Here is a 21,973-nt window from a genome sequence, read left to right on the forward strand (position 1 = left end):
GGATAGCGAGTCGGGTCGGAGTTAATCCAACCCGTTTTCACCCCTATCGTCACCCCATATCCAGCGCAGGGAATTAATTGCTAATTAACAAATTTCATTTCTTTTCTTTATTGTAATTGGGGGGAACCGGTGGCTTTTCCTCCTTAGTCCCCTCCCCTTTCCCCTTCCCCTTCCACCCTCCCCCTTCCCCTTCCTCATGATCGCGCTCTTTATCTCAATCCTCCACCAATTTCTCCTAATAAATTAGATGTTGTAGTGTGCCAACATGGACTAAATTTTTGAGATAGACAAACATAAGGAGAACTCGATTTTCGATTTACAAAGTCAAATCAGCCTATTCACTTTGTAAGTACAATTCCTATAAATAACAATAAAATACTTGATAATTAAAATACACAATTGCTAGTTACAATTTTTTATATATTGAAATCAAAATCATACATGCCAATGATAAAAAAATTAAAGGGTAGAATAACCGTGAAATACGTAGAACTTGGTTTTCGATTTACAAAGTCAAATCAGCCCATTCACTTTGTAAGTACAATTCCTATAAATAAAAATAAAATAATTGACAATTAAAATACATAATTGGTCTGCCCATTCACTTTGTAAGTACAATTCCTATAAATAACAATAAAATAATTGACAATTAAAATACATAATTGCTAGTTGCAATTTTTTATATATTGAAATAGAATTATACATGCCAATGAGAAGAAAATTAAAAGGTAAAACAACCGCAAAATATAGGTCATTGAACCAGTGGCATTTTAACTTGGCAAAGCCAACTCACTTAGTTTTGATAATTCTTATATAGATTTGCGAACGAGGAGTTCAAAAGTATCATGGGGTCTTATGCTTTAAAATTAAGCATAATTTGAGTTTTGGCTTATGTTCTAGATAGGCATGGCCCGGTAAGCGCATAAGCAAATATGAAGGTATTAATGTTGTGATCTTTACATGGAGCTCTTGAGAAAAAAAAAAAAAGACACTCTAAAAGAATCAAAAGATATAGGGTCGGTAACCCATTTACATACTCAAAAGTAGGAAATATACAAATAAAACTGACATTGTGAACAAAAATGCTCTAATAGACTCCGTTTAGGTAGAAGGGTTGGAATCTCAACATCCTCATTGAGGTCTTCTTTGGCTACTACCAATCGACACTTGAGTCTATCTCGTCATGCTAGTCAAGTTCCTTTTCTAGTAGGCTTAAACTTTCTATTCTTCATGTCGTTGATGCGATTCGGGTTAGCTTTGATCACATCAATGGGACATTGGGCTCAATGAATTGAGTCTAGTTATCTTATCTACTTATTTGGTTTACTTAAAGTTTTAGTAGGTTAGGATTTTATTTAATTAGCAAAATTCAGCTCTGCAGTTTCGGAAAAATATTCATAGGATATTCCGCAGATGTTCGAATATTATCAAACTAGTTTGATAAGATCTCAACCTCCAGGTCTACAACTTTGGTATTCACGACTTCTCTAGATTCAAAATCTATCTATGGCTAAACGAATGACTAATTTGAAAGATAAGAAATAGTAGTTTAGTTAAGTTGTTTAGGACTACTTAGATTTAATCTCTATAAATTAGGCCATATGGCTTGTATTTTAGGTATGCATGAATGAAAGATTAATTGGTTTTTATCTTGCATCCTATTATTATCTCCCCTCTCAATTTGGGCGCTTGCCTTAATCTCCCTCCTACCTCTTTACTAACCAATGTATTTTCTCTTGTTGGAACGGTATTGTCTAGCTTCTAATCTCTCTCATCAGCCAATTCAATTCCCCCTAGTCCCATAAGGTAGGCCTACTTTTTCCCCCTTCTTCTCCTTTGAACTATCAATCTACCTAACTAACATCATCATCATTCACCATTGACGCAATCTCTATTATCATCTACAAGCCGATCCACATTCGCCACCTACATCACTATTAGTTTGTCATCCAGATTAGTTCCTGATATCATCCTAATTTGAGAAAGGTATGAATATCAAAAACCTAGATTTAGAAGTTATGAAACTATTCCAATTAGTTTGTGATTTTCTTGCATCTAGAGAATATTCGGCAAATATTATCTCTCAATTATGCAGAACTATCAGTGATTCGGATCGACCCCAAGTTGGTTCGTATCAGTTGTAGAGTTCTTTAAGATCTCAATCACTTCTATAATACTCACTCATCAACAACATGCATTCTCATGCACTCACACAACATGCGTAATGGATGTTACAGGACGAATGTGTCATTCACACAAAAATAAACCTATACTAAAAATAATCTGCTAGAGGTAAATCCATTCTAGAAAATTTTTGCATCACTTTTAATTGTTTTAATTTGTTATTAGATCCTATGTTAGGTGCATAGTGATCTCGCCCATTTTCTTTTATGTATAGGTCGGCTCGAGCCTATTCGAGCCGACTAGCTAGATTCGTTCAGGTAGCCACCAAACCCAATGTGGTACGAACTTGACCTTTAGATTAGATGCATTACGAGCTAGTTGGAATCGGTTATACCTAAGCTAAGACTAGCTAGGTCGACCTAGTCGATTAGGGAGCCACTATAAATAATGTAGTGTGCTCCTCATCAAACCATCTTGGATTATTGAATTAATTTGCAAAATCATCTTCTTCTTACTTGTGGCTAATCACCACTGCCTATCTCCTTGTCTGGCAACCTCTCGACTGGCGGGGACACCACTTCTTGTCACGTTTATTCTCGTAAGCACAAAAGGGCTGCACCCATGACCCTTTGGCTTAACGAGGGTTGTAACTAGTCACCTTCTAGGGTTATTTTTTATCTTTTATCTTTTAGTCACTTTCTAAGGCTATTTTCGTCTTTTATCTTTTACTTTATTTGGCCTATATAAAAGCTTGTAATCATCTTTTATGAGTTAAGGAATATTTTGAGAGCTTTTGCCTATTGAGTGTTTGTTGGTGGATTTCAACGTCGGTGGATTCCGACACCCCGATTGGTGGATTCCTCGAGTTTGATTATTTCTCCATACTTTTCCTTCTCAACTCTACAATCAAGACGTTGTTCTGCATCAGTTTTGGTATCAGAGCGGATCGTTTCCTAGTTTATGGACGCTCTATCACTTGGATTCTACGTAGCGCCTCATCTTTTCTTCGTTAGATCAATTGCTCCACGAACACCAGATCGCTACGAGATCCGTCGCCCGATAACATTAGGATCCGGATCCGAGTTACGCGAGAAGATCACCTTCAAGGAGGAAAACAATAAACCATTACCATCACAAGGAGATAATCACAAGTAAGCTTTATTCAATAGATTTTCTTTCCCCATTTTAGATTATAAAAAAACAGAGAAAAAAAAGAAAGAGCTCTCAAAAAAAAAGAAAAAAAAAGAAAGAGCTCTCTGAAGAAAAAAAAAAGAAAAAAAAACAGAGAGAAAACAAAATCCGAAATTCAGTTTATTTGTTTCATCTTTATCTTTAATTTTGAATTTCAAAAATTTCGAAATTAATTTTAGAAGATTTTTTTTTCTTCCTTTTCTTATTTACCTTTCCTTCATTTTAGGAAATTAGTTTCTATAATTTTGGGATTAATTTCCATAATTTTGGGGATTAGTTTCCAAAATTTTAGGGATTAGTTTCCATAATTTTAGGGATTAGTTTCCATAATTTTGAAAATTAGTTCCCTTATTTTAGGATAAATACCTATCTTATCTACTTCCCTAACTTAATCCAACCAACCCAAAACCTAAACCCATTAACCCACTAGCCTAAACCTCTCTTGATTCCAAAACCCAAAGACCACTAACCAACTAAGCCCACCAACCTAACCTAGCCCATCTTTTAGCCTTAGTGAATCGGTAGAAACCTACCCAAAAATCGACCTGTTTACCCACAACCCATTCCAAACCCATCGTCATCTTCCTCCTCATTAGCCCCAACCGCCACTCACATCCATCATCCCTTCTTTCTCTGTTCGTCGATGTTGCCGCCGACCTCCACGGACGACACCACTGTCGATTTCCATGGCCCTTGCTCTGCCGTGCCACCATCTTCACCACCACCGCTGCCCCTGCAGCCCTTGCCGCGGCCGCCGCTACCGCAGCCACCCGCTGCCGCAATTTCCAGCTGCAACCGCCCATCCGTAGCCATCTTTGCTGCTACGACCACTGCTACCACTTCCACCGTCCCTGCCACGGCCCATCTTCACCGCCGTCGCCGCTCTACTACTGCCGTCTGTTAGGTTTTTTATTTATTGGCAATTTTGTACAAAATATTCTAAGTGTATTCTTTCATGTATTTGAGCTTTACACAAGTCTAGAATATCTCTGGTGTGAAGAATTGCAAGATCATTGGAGAAAAGCCTCGCGTTCTCACCGCGTTCACAAACGCGTTCGAACGCGGGCACTGCTGCGTTCACACAGACAGAGAGCCGCGTTCACAAGCGCGTTCGAACGCGGGCACTACGTTCACACAGACAGAGAGCCGCGTTCACAAACGCGTTCGAACGCGGGCACTGCGTTCACACAGACAGAGAGCCGCGTTCACAAACGCGTTCGAACGCGGGTACTGCGTTCACACAGACCGAGAGCAGCGTTCACAAACGCGTTCGAACGCAACCTGAAGAATTCAAGCTGTCGCGTTCGAACGCACTTGGGCCCGTTCGAACGCACCTGAGATTAAGTTAGGCCGTTCGAACGCACTCGGGCCGCGTTCGAACGCACATGTGAAGTTTGCAAGTTATTGGATTTTCGTGAGTACGAATATGACTTGGATTTAGCTCTATCTTGGAGATCATATATAAGGATAGTGTTGCCCTAACCTAGGGTGTTGAAGAAGATTATTCAAGGAGACTTTTTGGAGGCTACATCGGTTCTTCAACAAACAAGGCCCTTCGCATCTACAAATCTTAATCTTTCGTCTTAAGGGCTATCTAGACGAAAGATCAATCTCGAGGGTTACTAAGATTGGACTTCAATCACAAGAAGTAGTGAATCGTGGGTTCTAGCGATCAAGACTGAGAGGAACAAAGTCGTTTGGATCGACGGGTTGTTTTGTGAGTCAGTCTTGTAACTGCTACTGTCATAGTGATTGGTTTTGATCCGAGTTTGGATCCGTAGTTTTTTTCCCGTTTGGGTTTTCCACGTTAAAATCTTGGCGTTCATCTCTACTTTCGTTTTTAATATTTCTTCTGACTTTTACTTAAGCGAACGAGAAATATCATTGCCTAGAGATTAGATACATACGTGTGTCTAGGGATTTATCTTTTCAATTGGTATCAGAGCGGGTTCTCTCACTCTTTGAGAGATATCAAATAGGCATGGATTTTCATAGAGATGGACCCTCATCTATTAGACCTCCTATTCTAGATGGATCAAATTATGGATATTGGAAAGCTAGGATGAGAGCTTATTTGAAGTCTATAGATGAGAGAGTTTGGATGGCCATTATGAACGGTTGGAGTCCACCAATGTACATGGTGAATGATGAGTTAGTTGAGAAACCGATTGAGTCATGGGATAAAACAGATTATGAAAAAGTTGGCTGGAATAGCAAAGCAATAAATGCAATTTTTAGTTGTGTTTCCTCGGAAGAATTTAGAAGAATATCTACTTGTGAAATAGCAAAACAAGCCTGGATGATCTTAGAAACAACTCATGAAGGTACTATGGCTGTAAAACTTTCGAAACTTCAGAGGTTGACTACTAATTTTGAAACCCTACGTATGGAGGAGAATGAAACATTTGATGAGTTCTATGCAAAGTTAAGTGATATAGTCAACTCTAGTTTCAACCTAGGAGAGAAAATTCCTGAAAATAGAATTATCCGTAAGATCCTTAGGTCTCTTCCAGAAAGGTTTCAGGCGAAAGTTACAGCTATTGAGGAAAGTAAGGACATTGACTCTATGAAAGTTGAACAATTGGTAGGAAATCTACAAACATTTGAGTCCAGTCTTTCAAAACCGAGGAAGTCGAAAGGGATAGCTCTATCCACTGTTGAACAAAATTTAGAGGAGTCTGAAGATGAAGGTGATTTAGATGTTGAGATGTTGGCTATGTTTGTCAAAAAGTTCAATAAATTCTTTCGGAAGCCAAACAATTTGAATACTGAAAAGTTTGAAAAAAACAAAACTTTTGTGAAAAAGAAGAATACTGTGACTTCGAATACAGGTGGTAGCAACAATAATATCAAATAGAAAAATAAGAATTCTGAAAATAAAGTTCAATGTTTTAAATGTTCTGGTTTTGGACACATCGCACAAGAATGCCCTAATCGTCTTAAGAGAAAGGGCAAAGCTATGAAAGTTATTTGGGATGATTCAGATGAATCTAATGATGATTCTGATAAAGACGAAGAAAACTTTGTAGCCTTTGCCTCTTCTCTGCTTAATACTGACTCTGTTGATGATACTGATAGTACAGATGATCTTGATATGCTACCGGCTGAGGAAGATGAATCTGAAATTCAAAAGGCATATAATGACTTGTACCTAGAGTCGTTTAAACTCAAGAAAAGCAATCTTAGACTACTTCAACGACTCAAGGAAATTGAACCAGAAAAAATTCAATTTGAGAAGAAGTACAAATTGGAGCTTGAACGTGTCAAAGACCTTTCTGAACAACTTGACAATGCGAAAAATAAAATGAAGGCTGATGAAATTGAACTAGAGCGATTGCATAAGGAAGTTACTTTTCTAAAAGGGAAGAACAAACTGGACGAGATTCTAAAAGCTCAGATATCTGGAAATGACAGGTATGGTGTTGGATATACTGGTAATTCAAATAATAATAAAACTGTTTTTGTTTCTGCAGGTAAACAAAAGGAAGAATACCTGAAGCCATCAATCGTATTTTCAAAGCAATCCTGGATGAATCCTTCAAAATTGAAGTTGAATATACAAACTGGTGAATCTTTGACGGCACCAAAGGTAAACTTTAGTCACACTCCTCGACAAAAGGTGAGTAGAAAAGGGTTTGTTCCGACATGGTATCATTGCGGCATTCTAGGGCATATTCGACCTCATTATAAATTTTTGCAAAAACCTAGAACTGCTTTCATTTATGGGATGAAAACAAAAATCATATGGGTCAAGAAAAGTGATTTGAAATGTTATGTTGTGCATACAGCCTTGAAAGTTTTAAATTCTGATTTATGGTATTTAGACAGTGGTTGTTCAAGACATATGTTGGGTGACAAGTCGTTATTTTCTAATCTTGAAAAACATGAAGAGGGAGTTGTGACATTCGGAGATGGTAATTCATCAAAGGTAATAGGTAAAGGAAAGGTAAATACTCTAGGGATTCCTCGTCTCGAAAATGTTCTTTATGTTAAGGGCTTGAAAGCAAATCTACTAAGCATCAGTCAATTTTGTGATGAAGATTATAAGGTAAAATTCTCCAAAAATGATTGTACTGTTCTAGATTATGATGGTAATGTTATATGTTATGGATCTAGAACATCTGATAATTGCTATGTCGTTGGAACTTCACATAAACTGAAATGTAATAGTGCGTCTTTCGACATTGCAGATCTTTGGCATCAACGTCTTGGACATGTGAATCACAAGGAATTATTTACTCTGTCCAAACATGAAGTGGTAAGAGGAATACCTAAGATAAAGCAAATGTCAAAAAGAGTGTGCGGTTCATGTCAAATTGGAAAACAAATTCGTATCTCACACAAGAAGGTAAATACAGCTACTACTGACCGTGTGCTACAGTTAGTTCACATGGACTTGATGGGACCAACAAAAACTGAAAGTCTTGGAGGTAAACGCTATATATTCTTAATGGTCGATGATTACTCCAGATATACCTGGGTTGCCTTTCTACGTGAGAAGTCTGAAACCTTTGAAGTTTTTAAATCACTATGCTTAAAATTGCAGAATGAAAAATCTACAACCCTAGTTAGGATTCGTTCTGATCATGGTAGAGAATTTAAAAATGAAAATTTTTCTATATTTTGCGATTCTCTTGGTATTCAACATGAGTTTTCAGCTCCTATAACTCCACAACAGAACGGGATTGTTGAAAGAAAAAATCGAGTTGTGCAGGAAATGGCTAGGGTTATGCTTCACGCTAAAAATGTTACTCAAAGGTTTTGGGCAGAGGCGGTCAATACAGCGGTACATGTGATAAATCGTGTTTATCTAAGACCAGGTACAAATATGACTGCTTATGAAATCTGGAAAGGTAAGAAACCTAGTGTTAAGTATTTTCGAGTTTTTGGTAGTAAATGTTATATCTTGCGTGATCGAGAATATTTGACTAAATTTGACACTAGAAGTAGCGAAGGCATCTTCTTGGGGTACTCGAATAATAGTAGAGCCTACAGAGTATTTAACCTTGAAATTACTCAATTGGGCCTGTTCGAACGCACCTGAGATTAAGTTAGGCCGTTCGAACGGACTCGGGCCGCGTTCGAACGCACATGTGAAGTTTGCAAGTTATTGGATTTTCGTGAGTACGAATATGACTTGGATTTGGCTCTATCTTGGAGATCATATATAAGGATAGTGTTGCCCTAACCTAGGGTGTTGAAGAAGATTATTCAAGGAGACATTTTGGAGGCTACATCGGTTCTTCAACAAACAAGGCCCTTCGCATCTACAAATCTTAATCTTTCGTCTTAAGGGCTATCTAGACGAAAGATCAATCTCGAGGGTTACTGAGATTGGACTTCAATCACAAGAAGTAGTGAATCGTGGGTTCTAGCGATCAAGACTGAGAGGAACAAAGTCGTTTGGATCGACGGGTTGTTTTGTGAGTCAGTCTTGTAACTGCTACTGTCATAATGATTAGTTTTGATCCGAGTTTGGATTCGTGGTTTTTTTTCCGTTTGGGTTTTCCACGTTAAAATCTTGGCGTTCATCTCTACTTTCGTTTTTAATATTTCTTCTGACTTTTACTTAAGCGAACGAGAAATATCATTGCCTAGAGATTAGATACATACGTGTGTCTAGGGATTTATTTTTTCACCGTCGCTACAGCCCCTGCGTGGGCCTGCCATTGCTTCGTCGCAGTCGTCACTACCATTCTTACAGCTCCCTGCCACCACAACTGCCGCCGCTGTCCCTACCATAGCAGCCGTCGCCACCGTTGCTGTTGTCGGATTCCGGTCACTGTTATCATGACCACCATCTACAATGGACGTGCGACATTCGATAACATCCGTCCTTTCTTTACTGTTATTTGTTAGTCTTAAAATAGCAACTGTCTTTCTGTTGGTGTGGATCATAACCATATTGAGCCTGTTATTGCCTGCTATTGCCTATCTATTTACATTGCTTAATTCATTTGTTTTACTTCAACAAGCGCTTGAGCCTAATATTGCCTACCTACTTCTTTTTGTTTGTTACAAAAAAAAAATTAATATTAACGGTAGAACTAGCTAGGTTAGAGGGAAAGTCTTGACATATCTGCAGTCCCCGTCTCGATCTCGGGAGCTTGTACTACTGGTTTGCAATTTTTCTACTAAGTCTGACTAGCTCTTACTAAAAACTTCATAAGTGGTTGTAGGTTATTTTGGTTATTACTCCCTTATTGTTCAGTGTGATCTCTTAGCTTACATATCATCATTCATTTATTGCATTTATTTTTTTTAGTGGTAGAGACACTTTATATGAACCTTCGTAGTGGTAGGAGAGTCTCTCATCCTTCATCCCAATTTGTTATGGAACCCAATACCATGGAAGATTTTCGTCGATTTTTACAAGAGTCCATTGAAACCATTACTACCAGATTAGACAACTTCAATGCTCGTCTTGAGGCTATTGAGATAGGTCGTGACCGACATGAGACTAGGAGTGACGTCGGTGCGTCCAACACGGGTGCCACGCGTGCCGGTCCTAATGTCGAGACCCATCAACAGGCTCCATATTACCCTCATCATAAGAGAGGTCCTGAGAGAGAACCTCATAGGCAAAATTATCGTGAAGATACATTTGATTTTCAAAATAACAAGAGGTTTAGAGGCAATGTCGCCTTTAAAGAATCTCAAAACCATGACAATCAAATTATAAAAAATATTAAGGTGGATGCCCCAACTTTTGACGGTCGCTTAGATCCTGCTGTATTTACTAACTGGCTCTGTGAGATGGACCACTTATTTGAGTGGTATGATCTATCAAAAAACCGACGCGTTAGATTTGCCCAAATGAAACTAGTTGGCCGAGCCAAACTGTTTTGGCAAAGTATAGAACAACTATTAGTGCGACAAAACCAACCTCCCATAATTCATTGGCATGAAATGAAAGAAAAATTAAAAGAAAAATATTTGCCACATTCTTATCTTGGTGACCTTTTGGATCAATGGAATAATTTTAAACAAGGAAATAGCCCTGTAAGTGATTATGTCTCCCAATTTGAGGAATATATGCTGAGGTGTAATGTTGTGGAGGATGAGAGGATGATATTGAGTCGTTTTAGGCGTGGCCTTAATGACGACATTCGAAGAGAGTTAGTTTTCCGGGAGGTTACCTCCTTAGACCAAGCTTACACTCTTGCATTGAACTACGAGATGGTTAATAGGCAACAATTGCCTAGGCGACCAATTGGGCACACCCCTTCCGTTTACGCACTTGCTAGCGTAAAAGCTCCACCACCATCAGTACCTACTAGAACTATCTAAACTGCCGCACCTGCCCAACCTGACAGCTCTATGAAACTGCACTTGTTCATGACCCCCGTCGATGTTACAAATGCAGACAAGTTGGTCATGTAGCCTCAAACTATCCTCAAAAGGCCCTTTATCTTGGGGAACAGGATGACATTATCGGGGAAAATGAGCTCGATGAACAAGTTTATGAACCTGACCCTGATGATGTCCAAGATAGTGACGAAGATTGTGATTATGGAGACCATACTGTTGGTGTTGTTTGTTGCGCTTTGACGCAACCCCGGGATATCAATGATTGGCGAAGGAATGCAATATTCCACACTTACATTAAATGTGGGACTAAAGATTGCAAAGTCATCATCGACAATAGGAGTTGTATTAACACTATCTCTTCTAACGTTATATCTCGCCTGGCGTTAAAGTTTACACCTCATCCGAATCTTTATAAGGTGTCTTGGGTAAATGATTCTTCCATTGTTATAAATGAGAGATGCCTCGTTCCTATCACTTTCCTTTCTTATAAGGAAGATGTGTGGTGTGACATAGTGCCGATGGATGTAGGGCATATCATTTTAGGCCGCCCTTGGTTATTTGATCATGATGTAATTATTTTTGGGCGTTCTGACTCGTGCTCTTTCAATTTTGAAGGCAAAAAGATTAAGATAAATCCTATGCGCCCTAAAATAATTAATAAAGATAACAAGAAAAATGCTCCAAGTAAAAAGGGTTTGTACATAATAAATTCTAAAGAATTTGAAAAGGAAGCAAACCAAGGCTCTATTATGTTTGCGTTGGTGGCTCGTGAAGTTGGAAGCACTACCCTCACTCCACCATCCGACGAATCTGCTCCTATACTAAATGAGTTTCAAGATGTGTTTCCGGATGATCTGCCAGACTAATTGTCTCATTTACACGATATCCAACATGCAATTGACTTTGTCCTTAGAGCGTCCCTCCCACGTTCGAACGCACTTTTCGCATGCTTTATATTTGTGAACCTAATGCAGGCATTCGCAAGGGCGTTCGAACGCGACCCCTCCTGCGTTTGAACGCGACCTATAGGAATTTTATTTTAATGAAAATAAACAACTAATGCAATAATAAAACATCCTAACTAAATGTATCACCTTGTCGCTCCTACCTCCTTCCTTCTTCCTCTAGTCGTCGGTGGCATCTCCCACCTCCTTGATACGATTCGGACTTCACCGATGTCGTCTCGAGCATAGATTCACTTTAGGAGTGTCTTTGTTTCTTGTTTTAGTGTTTAATTTTCATGAAAATAAGTTTTCTATAATTCGCGTTCGAACACGGGTGGAGTGTGTTTGAACATAGTTGTGAACGCGGTTGTGAACAGGTTGTGAGAGTGTGCATTGTGCGTTTGAACGTCAAGTTCGAACACATAGTGAACGCCTACATCGCGTTCGCAAATCCAGAGAAGTGGAAAATATGCGTATTCGATTGCGCGTTCGCAAATCCAGAGAAGAGCGGACTCGGTGCATTCGAACGTGCTCGATCGGCGAAATTGTATTGGTTAGGGTTAATTTTGAGTTGTATGGTTAGCCTCTAAAAGAATGTGGATGGCAACCAGAGGTCATTATTGATTATTGAAGAATTGAGTTTTGCCTTGCCTCCTTCGTCTTCTTCACTCTCGTTCTCTCAATCCCCGGTGACACCGCTTCTAATCTCCCTCGACTGGCCAATCACCCTAGACCCTTAGGGGCGGTCCTCTCCTCCCTCTTCTTCCAATCTATTTAACACTTGCCCTAACCCTTCCATCAACCATAACCTTTCCATCACCACTTTTCACCGGTGGCACCCCACAAACGCCGGTCCTCCACTAATCACCATCACCTAATATCTCGTGCCTCCATCCACGGATCCTAAATAGACCACCATGACGTTCGTCCACTAATCGAACGATATTTCGAGATCCCCACATTCGATTCGCTTGAAACTTGATTTGTTGAAAAGCTCTTTTCTAGGGCTACAACATATCCAAATGTCACATCAATCCAACAATGAGATATTTTGAGATCTTATTACAAAGTTCCATACCAGATCCAGTCAAGATCAGAGAATTGGAAGAGATCGAACCTTAGCTTAAGTCCTTGGTCAACATCATCTAACTCCTAAACTCCTCTTCTATAGTAATAGCAGCATGGGCAGAGTTCTACAGTTTGATCTACAAATAGTTTGGATCATCGAGTTACGAGGATTTTGATGCTATGTTGATGAAGACAGTCTAGAAGATGACGGTGAAGGCATACCAACAGGAATTCGAGCGGGTGTATAGCCAATGTATAAAGCCTTGGATGGACAAGTAACTCAAAGCCACTTTTATCTCCAGACTAAGGGAAGAAATTCAAGTTGATGTATGTGCCTTGCGACCTCTGAACCTAGGGCAAGCAGTGAGGACACCTTGCTCATGGAGCACAAACATCAAGCACTAAGAAGGCATACAAAGCACTCATGGGTTAGCAAGCCGTAGATGAAACCAAGCAACCCTAGTGGCTTAGTTTACCTACCAAGGACCCTATAGGTACAATTGGACAATGACCTATGTTTCATACTTTCTCAGATGTGAAGATAGCTCCGAGGGCCCTCATATGGACTCCCACACTAGCCCAGGTGGAGGAGCGAAGGGCCAAGTGGTTGTGCTTTAGATACGATGAGAAGTTCACCTCGGGACATCGTTGTGCGTGGCAAACCGATTTAGTGATGATAATCAATGGGGAGACCAAGGAGGACAGTTAGATGGATGATGAGGGTCTTGTAGAGGACGTGATAGATGAGCAGTAGTAGATCGAGGTAGAGGAGACTGAGACGAAGGAGATTAGAGGGGGCATTTCTCTCCACGCCTACTCCAAAGTGACAACAACTCTGAAGACCCTTTGCATGGACAGTTTCATAAGGACGCATATCATGTGTATCCTTATTGACATGGAGAGCACACACAACTTCCTTAACAAGCGGCTAGTTCAGAAGATTGGATTCACTTATGAGTCGATAGTGGGGTTTGACGTCACCATTGGAGATGGTACAATGCTTAGAGCTAAAGACATATGTAGTGCAATTTAGGTTTGAGTGCAGACCATACCTTTGTCATGGACTTGTATCCAATTGCACTTCGTAGCATGGATGTCATATTGAGGACATAGTGGTTGTAGAGTCTTGGGCCTGTGACCTTTGATGTTGTTTAAGTGATAAAGACGAAGAGGAAGAAATGGTCGAAATCCCAAAGAAGAGGGAGGACTCGGCAGACGAGGGAGATTAGAAGCTAGGAGAGACATTTCCAACGGTAGAAGTGGTAGGTTGGTGAAGAGGGAGAAGGGAGATTAGGGTAGAGAGAATAGAGAGATGATAGGAGGCAAGAAATTAATAATCCAATAGCATAATAATTTTGGCTGCTATCCACACCTTTATAGAAACTAGCCAACAAGCTAAAATATAATTATTAACCTTAATTCTAGAAGATTCCTACCGATTGCATTTGAACGCGCTCGATCGCGTTCGATCACAGAAATGACGTTCTCTGTATGTGTGAACGCGATGCAGGTGTTTGAACGCGCCTGACCGCGTTTGAACGCACATTTTGCGTTCTCTGTTTTTGCGAACCTAATGCAGGCATTTACAAAGGCGTTCGAACGCGATCCCTTGCGCGTTCTTACGCGACTTACAAGAATTTTTTTTTTAAAAAAAACAACTAATGCAATAAAAAAAGACCTAAACTAAATGTATCATATAGACGACACGAAGCTTAAGGCGAAGAGCTTGTGTCGCCGGGTCAGTATACAGGTGCAAGGATACAACATCATTGTGGACTTGGTACTACGAGGAGCGGACATTGTCCTAGGCACATAGTGGTTACAAAGCTTGGAACCCGTCACTTTTAATTTTCGAAGCATGTAGATGAAATTTAAGTTAGGAAACAAAGATGTGCGGCTTAATGACATTCGATCTTCGCCGATTCTTGCGATACAACCGATGGTGTGGTTGCCATGTGCAAGTGATTTGGCCCATCTTCTTTAGTTAGGACCAGTAGGAGACGAACCTCAAATGAGTCCAGATACTACCATTGAGTTATCTAATTTATTAGATAAATTTGCTGGATTGTTTGAGGAACCAAAGGAGTTACCACCAAAACAAACGACAGACCATTGCATAGAGATTGTGCAAGCAGAAGTTATCTCCAAGATGGTAGCCGAGATGTAGGAGCAAGGCCTCATACAACCAAGTCATAGCTCTTACTCATCGCCTGTGCTATTGTGCGAAAGAAGGATGGGACATGGCATTTTTGTGTCAACTATCGAGCACTAAATGCTATTACCATTAAGAACTGGTATCCTATTCTGGTTATAGAGGAGCTGCTGGACGAGCTTGTAGGGGCGACCATATTTAACAAGTTGGGTTGGGTATCATCAAATTAGAGTTCACCCGGTGGATATGCACAAAACTACATTTCAGACTCCGGACGGGTATTACGAGTTCCGGGTGATGCCCTTTGGTCTCATTAATGCTCCAGCTAGTTTTCAAGGCCTCATGAATGATATTTTTTGGCCTCTATTGTGAAGGTATGTTTTTTTATTCTTTGACGACATTTTGGTATATAGCAGGACTAAAATGGAGTATTGGCGGCATTTAGAGGATGTGCTAAATTTGTTGAAGCAAAACCAGCTGAAGTGATAAGATCTAAAACCAAAGATAGGCTACGGTACGATTCCTTCAAGATCTGAATATATTACAAGAATCAGTTCGCGCAACCGTAGGAAACTATTTGTCAGATATTCTTCGGTAGTTCGAAAATTACTAAACTAATTGGGTTAGGTTTGTAACTTCCTGATCTACAACTTTTGTATTTACACCCTTCAGAGATTTGAACTGTAGAAGGGACAAAAATATGGAATAATGTGGGTGATGGTGGTGGTGACGGGTGAAGTGGATGTTAGAGTTATGGATGGGTATGGAAATGAGGGTGGATTGTGGAAGTGATTAAGGGAAATAGACAAAGGTAACAAAGTGGTTGAGATCCCAAAGAGGAGGGGTGGCTTGATAGTCGAGGGACATTAGAAGTTAGAAGAAACCTTGCAAATTGTAAAGGTGGAAGGATGGTGAAGAGGGAGGAGGGAGAAGTTGAGAGAAAAGATATGAGGCAAGAAATTAACAATCCACATATTTATAAAGGCTAGCCAACAAGTCCTAAAACAATATGAAACTCTAATTCTAAAGGAATCCCGTCAATCGCGTTCGAACGCGCTCGATCGCATTCCACCATCACCGATGTTATTTCATGTTTTTGTCCCAGTTGTAGTTCGAATCTACAAAGGGCGTAAATACGAAAGTTGTAGATCAAGAAGTTCTGGATCTAACCTAATTGGTTTCATTAATTTATGATTACAGAATAATATTTGATAAATATTTTTCCACAGTTGCGCGGACTAATTCTTGTAACACATTCAGATCTTGAAGGAATCATTGTGTAGCCTATATTTGGTATAATAACCCATCAATTTGGTATCAGAGCTTATTATTGGTATCAAAGCCCATCAACTTGCCAAGCCACTCAACTAGAATCTCCATCTCTAATCTGGTACCATCTCCTCCAATGGCACCGATAGAACTGATCTAACGACCTCATGATCTCCAATCTGCTCCCTTAGAAATGAAATATGGAAGATAGGATGCACTCTCGACCCCTCTGACAGTCCAAACGATATGCAACCGGACTAGTACGCTTTAACACTCGAAACAGACCGAAGTAGTGATGTGCTAACTTCTGGTTTCGCATTGGATGCAAGGTCACTTGACAATACGGTTGCACCCTCATGAACACCCAACTGCCAATGTTGAACTCTTACTCCCTATGACTACGATCATAAACTTGCTCCATGCGGTTTTTAGCAAGTTTAAGATGGGCACGCAACGTTCTCAATGTGGCATCTATATCCATCAAAGCTATGTCCACCTTCGTCCGATCTACGGATGCTATTGGGTCATAAGAGTGTAATGTCGGAGCCGTACGTCCATACACCACCTCAAATTGAGTCATGCCAATGCTACTATAGTAGGCAGTGTTGTAAGACCACTCTGCCGACAGTAAGAACTCCAACCATCGTCTCGGCACCTCAAGTACTACTCAATGCCTCGATTGACCACCTCAGTTTGGCCGTCCGTCTATGGATGGTAGGCCGAACTGAAATTCAATCGAGTCCCCTACAATCTAAAAACTCCATCCAAAAGTCGCTCATAAATACACTGATCATGATCTGAGACAATCGTGCGTGGCATGCCATATAATTGAGCAACATCTCTAACAAAAATTCAGCCATTGACTTGGTTGAAAATGGATGTGACAATGCCAAAAAGTGCACATACTTGTTCAATCTATCAATCACCACAAAGATAACGGAATAAGCATGTACCAGCGAAAGACCCTCTATAAAATCCATAGAAATATCTTCCCAAACATGGTCTAGTATAAGTAAAGGCTGAAATAATCCGGTCGGTTTTAATGTGGCAACCTTAGCCCTTTGACAGACTTCGCAAGAACAGACAAAACTCCTCACATCCCGCCTCAATCCTGGCCACGTGCAACTCTGAGATATTCTCCTATAAGTCCTCAAGACACCCTCATGACTAGTCTCTAGAGTTTGGTGGAAGTGCTCCAATAATTTCTGCTGCAACCCATCATTTGCGAGTACCCGAATGCATCCGCGGTCCAGCAGCAAACCGCCTCGATTCTCCAACTCTGGATTGCACTCTAGATCATCCATCACCTCTTGTAGCAATTTCAAAACATCTGGGTCTGATGTACATGCATACCTCAACTTATCAAGAAAAGGAAAAGTAGGAGAAGAGTAGGCTGCAAGTTCGGCAGTATCGGGTTGGCGTGCTAATGCATTCGCCGCTCTATTTTCTGTTCATTGTATTAAATTTCATAATCATACCCCTTCAATTTTGTGACCCATCTCTGCTGTGCCAGAGTGTGTATACGCTGTCCCATAAAGTATGAAAGTCTCCTTTGATCGATTCGGATAATGAATCGCCTACCGATCAAATAAGGCCTCCACTTTGTCACCCCATATAGAATTGTCAACATCTCTCTCTCGTAAGTCGATAATTGTTGAGACTTTTATGATAAAGCTCTGCTAAGAAAGGCAATGGGACATCCTCCTTGCATTAGTACAGCTCCTATTCCAACTCTTGATGCTTCACATTCCACAATGAATTCTTTGGTGAAGTCCAGTAGCGCTAAAACCGACGTTGTCGTCATTGTTGTTTTCAATTTTTCAAAAGCTGTAGTGGCTTCATCTGTGTATCTAAAAGAGTCCTTCTTCAACAAAGAAGTGAGAGGAGCAACGATCAGTCCTGTTATACACTAAAATGTCGTCAAAGAATACCAAAACATACCTTCGCAATAGAGGCCGAAATATATATCATTCATGAGGCCTTGAAAAGTAGCTGGAGCATTGGTGAGACTAAAAGACATCACTCGAACTCGTAATGCCCGTCCAGAGTCCGAAATGTAGTCTTGTGTACATCTGCTAAGTGAATTCTAATTTGATGATACTTGGCCCTCAACTCTAATTTGATGATACCCGGCACTCAAGTCGGACTAGGGTATTGGTCCTTGAAGGTAATAGCGTTTAGTGCCCAATAGTCGACACAAAAATACTATGTCTCGTCCTTTTTTTGCACCAATAACACGGGCGATGAGTATGAGCTATGACTTAGTTGAATGAGGCTTTGCTCCAACATTTTGGCTACCATCTTGGAGATAACTTTCTCTTGCACATGTGGATATGATATGGCCTTACATTCGTCGGTGCAGCCTTGGGCATAATCTCTATGCAATGATCCGCCATTCTCCTTGGTGGCAACTCTTTTGGTTCCTCAAATAGTCTGGCAAATTTGTTTAATAAATTAGACAATGTTACGATCTCTCCTTAGGCTAAGGTTGGATCTCTTCCAATTCTTTGATTTGGACTTGTTTTGGCACGGAACTTTGTACTAAAATTCTGAAAGATGCCGCCATCGGATCGACATGAAATTTGGATATGTTGTAGCCCCAGAAATGAGCTTTCGAACAAATTATGTTTCAGGCGAATTGGATGTGGAGATCTCGAGATATAGTTCGATTAGTGGATGAACATCAGGGTGGTCTGTTTAGGATCTGTAGATGGAGGCACGAGATCCTAGGTGATGGTGGTTGGGGGCGGACCGGCGATTGTGGGGTGGCACCGGTGAAAAGTGGTGATGGAAAGGTTATGGTTGATGGAAGGGTTAGGGCAAGTGTTGGATAGATTGGAAGAAGGGGGAGGAGAGGGCCGCCCCTAAGGGTCTAGGGTGATTGGCCGATCGAGAGCGGTTAGAAGCGGCGTCGTCGGGGATTGAGAGAACGAGGGCGAAGAAGGCGAAGGAGGCAAGGCAAAACTCAATTCTTCAACAATAATCTTTGGTTGCCATCCACATCTCTTTAAAGGCTAACCAAACAATTCAAAATTAACCCTAAACAATACAATTTCGCTGACCGCGTTCGAACACGCCCGATCACATTCGAACACACCGAGTTCGATCTTCTCTAGATTTGCGAACATGATACAGGCATTCGAACGCGCGATCGAATGCGCCTATTTTCCACTTCTCTGGATTTGCGAACACAATGTAGGCGTTCATAGCGCGGCGTTCGAATGCACAATGCACACTCTCACAACCACGTTCACAACCGTGTTCACAACTGCATTCGAACGCACTGCACCCGCGTTCGAATGCGACTTACAGAAAACTTATTTTCTTGGAAATTAAATATTAAAATAAGAAACAAAGACACTTCTAAAGTGTATCCATGCTCGAAACGACATCGGTGAAGTCCGAATCGTATCAATCTACCACGCTTTCGCAACCTTGTCTTCAAGGTTTGAAATTTGGGAAGTGATCCATGATATCTAACTCTAGCTCCCATGTAGACTCGTCAGTAGGTTTGCCTAGCCACTCAATCAGCACTTCAGTCTCCATTCTGGAACCATGGTGTCTTCTCCTACGGCCTAAGACTCGGACCGGTTTAGTGGGGCCATCTTCCTCCATTGGTTCGGGTAAGGCCGAACCCCCCACATGGTTAGGCCCGATTTGGGCCTTCAATGCCGATACATGGAAGACCGGATGTATCCTAGGTCCTTCAAGTAGGTCCAATTGGTAAGCTACTAGACCGATTTGTTGTAGCACTCTGTATGGACCATAGTACTTGTAACCCAACTTTTGGTTCAAAATTGGCCTCAATGTGGATTGCCGGTACGGTTGAGCTCGAACGAGCACCCATTGATCCACCTCAAATTCTCGCTCACACCAGCCTTTGTCATGAGTTTGCTTCATTCTGTTTTGGGCTGTTGCTAGGTGAATCTTGAGCCGTCTCAATGTTTCATCTTAATCGGCAAGTTCCAAGTCGAGCTCGGTTCTATCTTCCGCCGCGAGTCTATCGTAGGTACGCAAGACCGGGGGAGTGCACCCATAAACCGCCTCAAAGGGGGTCATGACGATGCTAGAGTGATGAGCGGTATTGTATGACCACTCAGCCCATGGAAGGAATTTGACCCAATCCTTTAGTCGGCCTGCCACAAAGCATCGCAAGTATTGTTCCAGTCCGCGATTCACCACCTCGGTTTGTCCATCCATCTCGGGGTGATAAGTTGAACTAAGGTTGATTCGAGTCTCTTGCAATATGAAGAACTCAGACCAAAACTCACTGATGAAGATGCGATCCCGGTTTGACACGATGGTCCTAGGCATCACATGCAAGCGTGCCACTTCCCAAACAAAAATTTCAGCAACCTTTTTCGCTGAAAATGGGTGAGACAATGCTATGAAATGAGCATATTTGCTCAGCCTATCCACCACAACAAACACCATCAATTGTCCTCGGACCTCCGGCAACCCTTCGATGAAGTCCATAGAGATGTCCTCCCAAATATGCTCCGGTATAGGCAGTTGTTGCAACAGCTCGCTGGGTTTGAGCGTCTTCGATTTGACTCATTAGTAGGTTTGAGATTCACGCACATATTTCTTCACATCCGACTTCATTGTTGTCCATGTATAGTTTTGGGCCAGCCGCTTGTAGGTACGTAAGACCCCTTCATGGCCTATTATAGGGGTATCATGGAAGTGGGCCATCAATAATCTCTGTAGCTCCTCGTCTGCGGGTACCTTGATCCGTCCGCACTCGAGTACCAACCCGCCGCGCTCCTTGTACTCGGGGTGGCTTGATGGGTTCTCTTTTAGCTTCTCCATGAGTCGGACCAGTTCACTATCCCCTGTGCTGGCTCTCTGCAGATCTAAAAAAAAGGAAAAGTGGGTGCTGAGAAAGAGACGAGCTCACTTGAATCCCCTACGCTTGGAAGTTCCTTCAGTTGTTGATTTCCACCCAACAACATTGTCTGGTCCTTCCTCCAAAATGTCATGGAGAGGTTTGTAAAGTCAAATGTCACAGGCCCCGAGCTTCGAAGCCATTGGGTCCCCAAAACCATATCGGCACCTCGCAAGGCAAACAGATAAAGATCCAATATGAAAGTTTGGCCTTGCACCTTCAATTCCACACCTCCACAAATAAAATCCGCTCGCAATGTGGTGCCATCTCCAATCGTCACCTCGAACCCTTTCGTGGGTTCTGACTTAAGCCCAATCTTTCTAAGGAGCCTCTTGTTAATGAAGTTGTGAGTGAACCCGGTGTCGATCAAGATTCTCACTGTGGTTTTCTTGACTACTTCATTCACCCGTAAAGTTTTTAGCACAACTGTCCCCGAATAGGCGTGGAGGGAGATGTCAGCTATCATGTCCTCCACAAGTTGTTTCTTAGCTCCTTCTCCTCCATGTCCAGCCACACCTTCATTTTCAACTGCAAACTCATCCTCAGCCTCCTCCAATCTGTCGATTAGCATCACCGATCCCATTGAATTATCACAGTGATGCCCGGGTACAAAGTTCTCATCACAACGGAACCATAGGCCTTCGGCTCTTCGTTCCTCCACTTAAGCAGGTGTGAGTGCTTGTCTTGGGCTTCTAGGTGTGTACTTCACATCTTGGGATGGCTTCGAGAGTGCTCGAGAAGGCACCATCGCAGCAGCGGTTCTCGGTACTCTAGCAATATTTCCCGCTGCTATGGTTGGTTGAGCTTGATTGCAACTCCCTTGGCTCATCCAACTCTGTTTCATGTGTAACTTCATGGCCCTATGTTTGTCTTCTATAAGCATCGCATCTTTGAAGGCCTCCTTTAAGGTTCTAGGCCTTAAAGCCCTCACATCGGCTTGTATGTCCCCTCGCAGCCCGGAGATGAAGGTGCTGCGAAGTTGCTAATCCATCCATGGTGGATGACATTGGTTACTTATCCTCTCAA

This window comes from Typha angustifolia, chromosome 5, assembly GCF_048772165.1.
Source record: "Typha angustifolia cultivar Huaian chromosome 5, ASM4877216v1, whole genome shotgun sequence".
NCBI lineage: Eukaryota > Viridiplantae > Streptophyta > Magnoliopsida > Poales > Typhaceae > Typha > Typha angustifolia.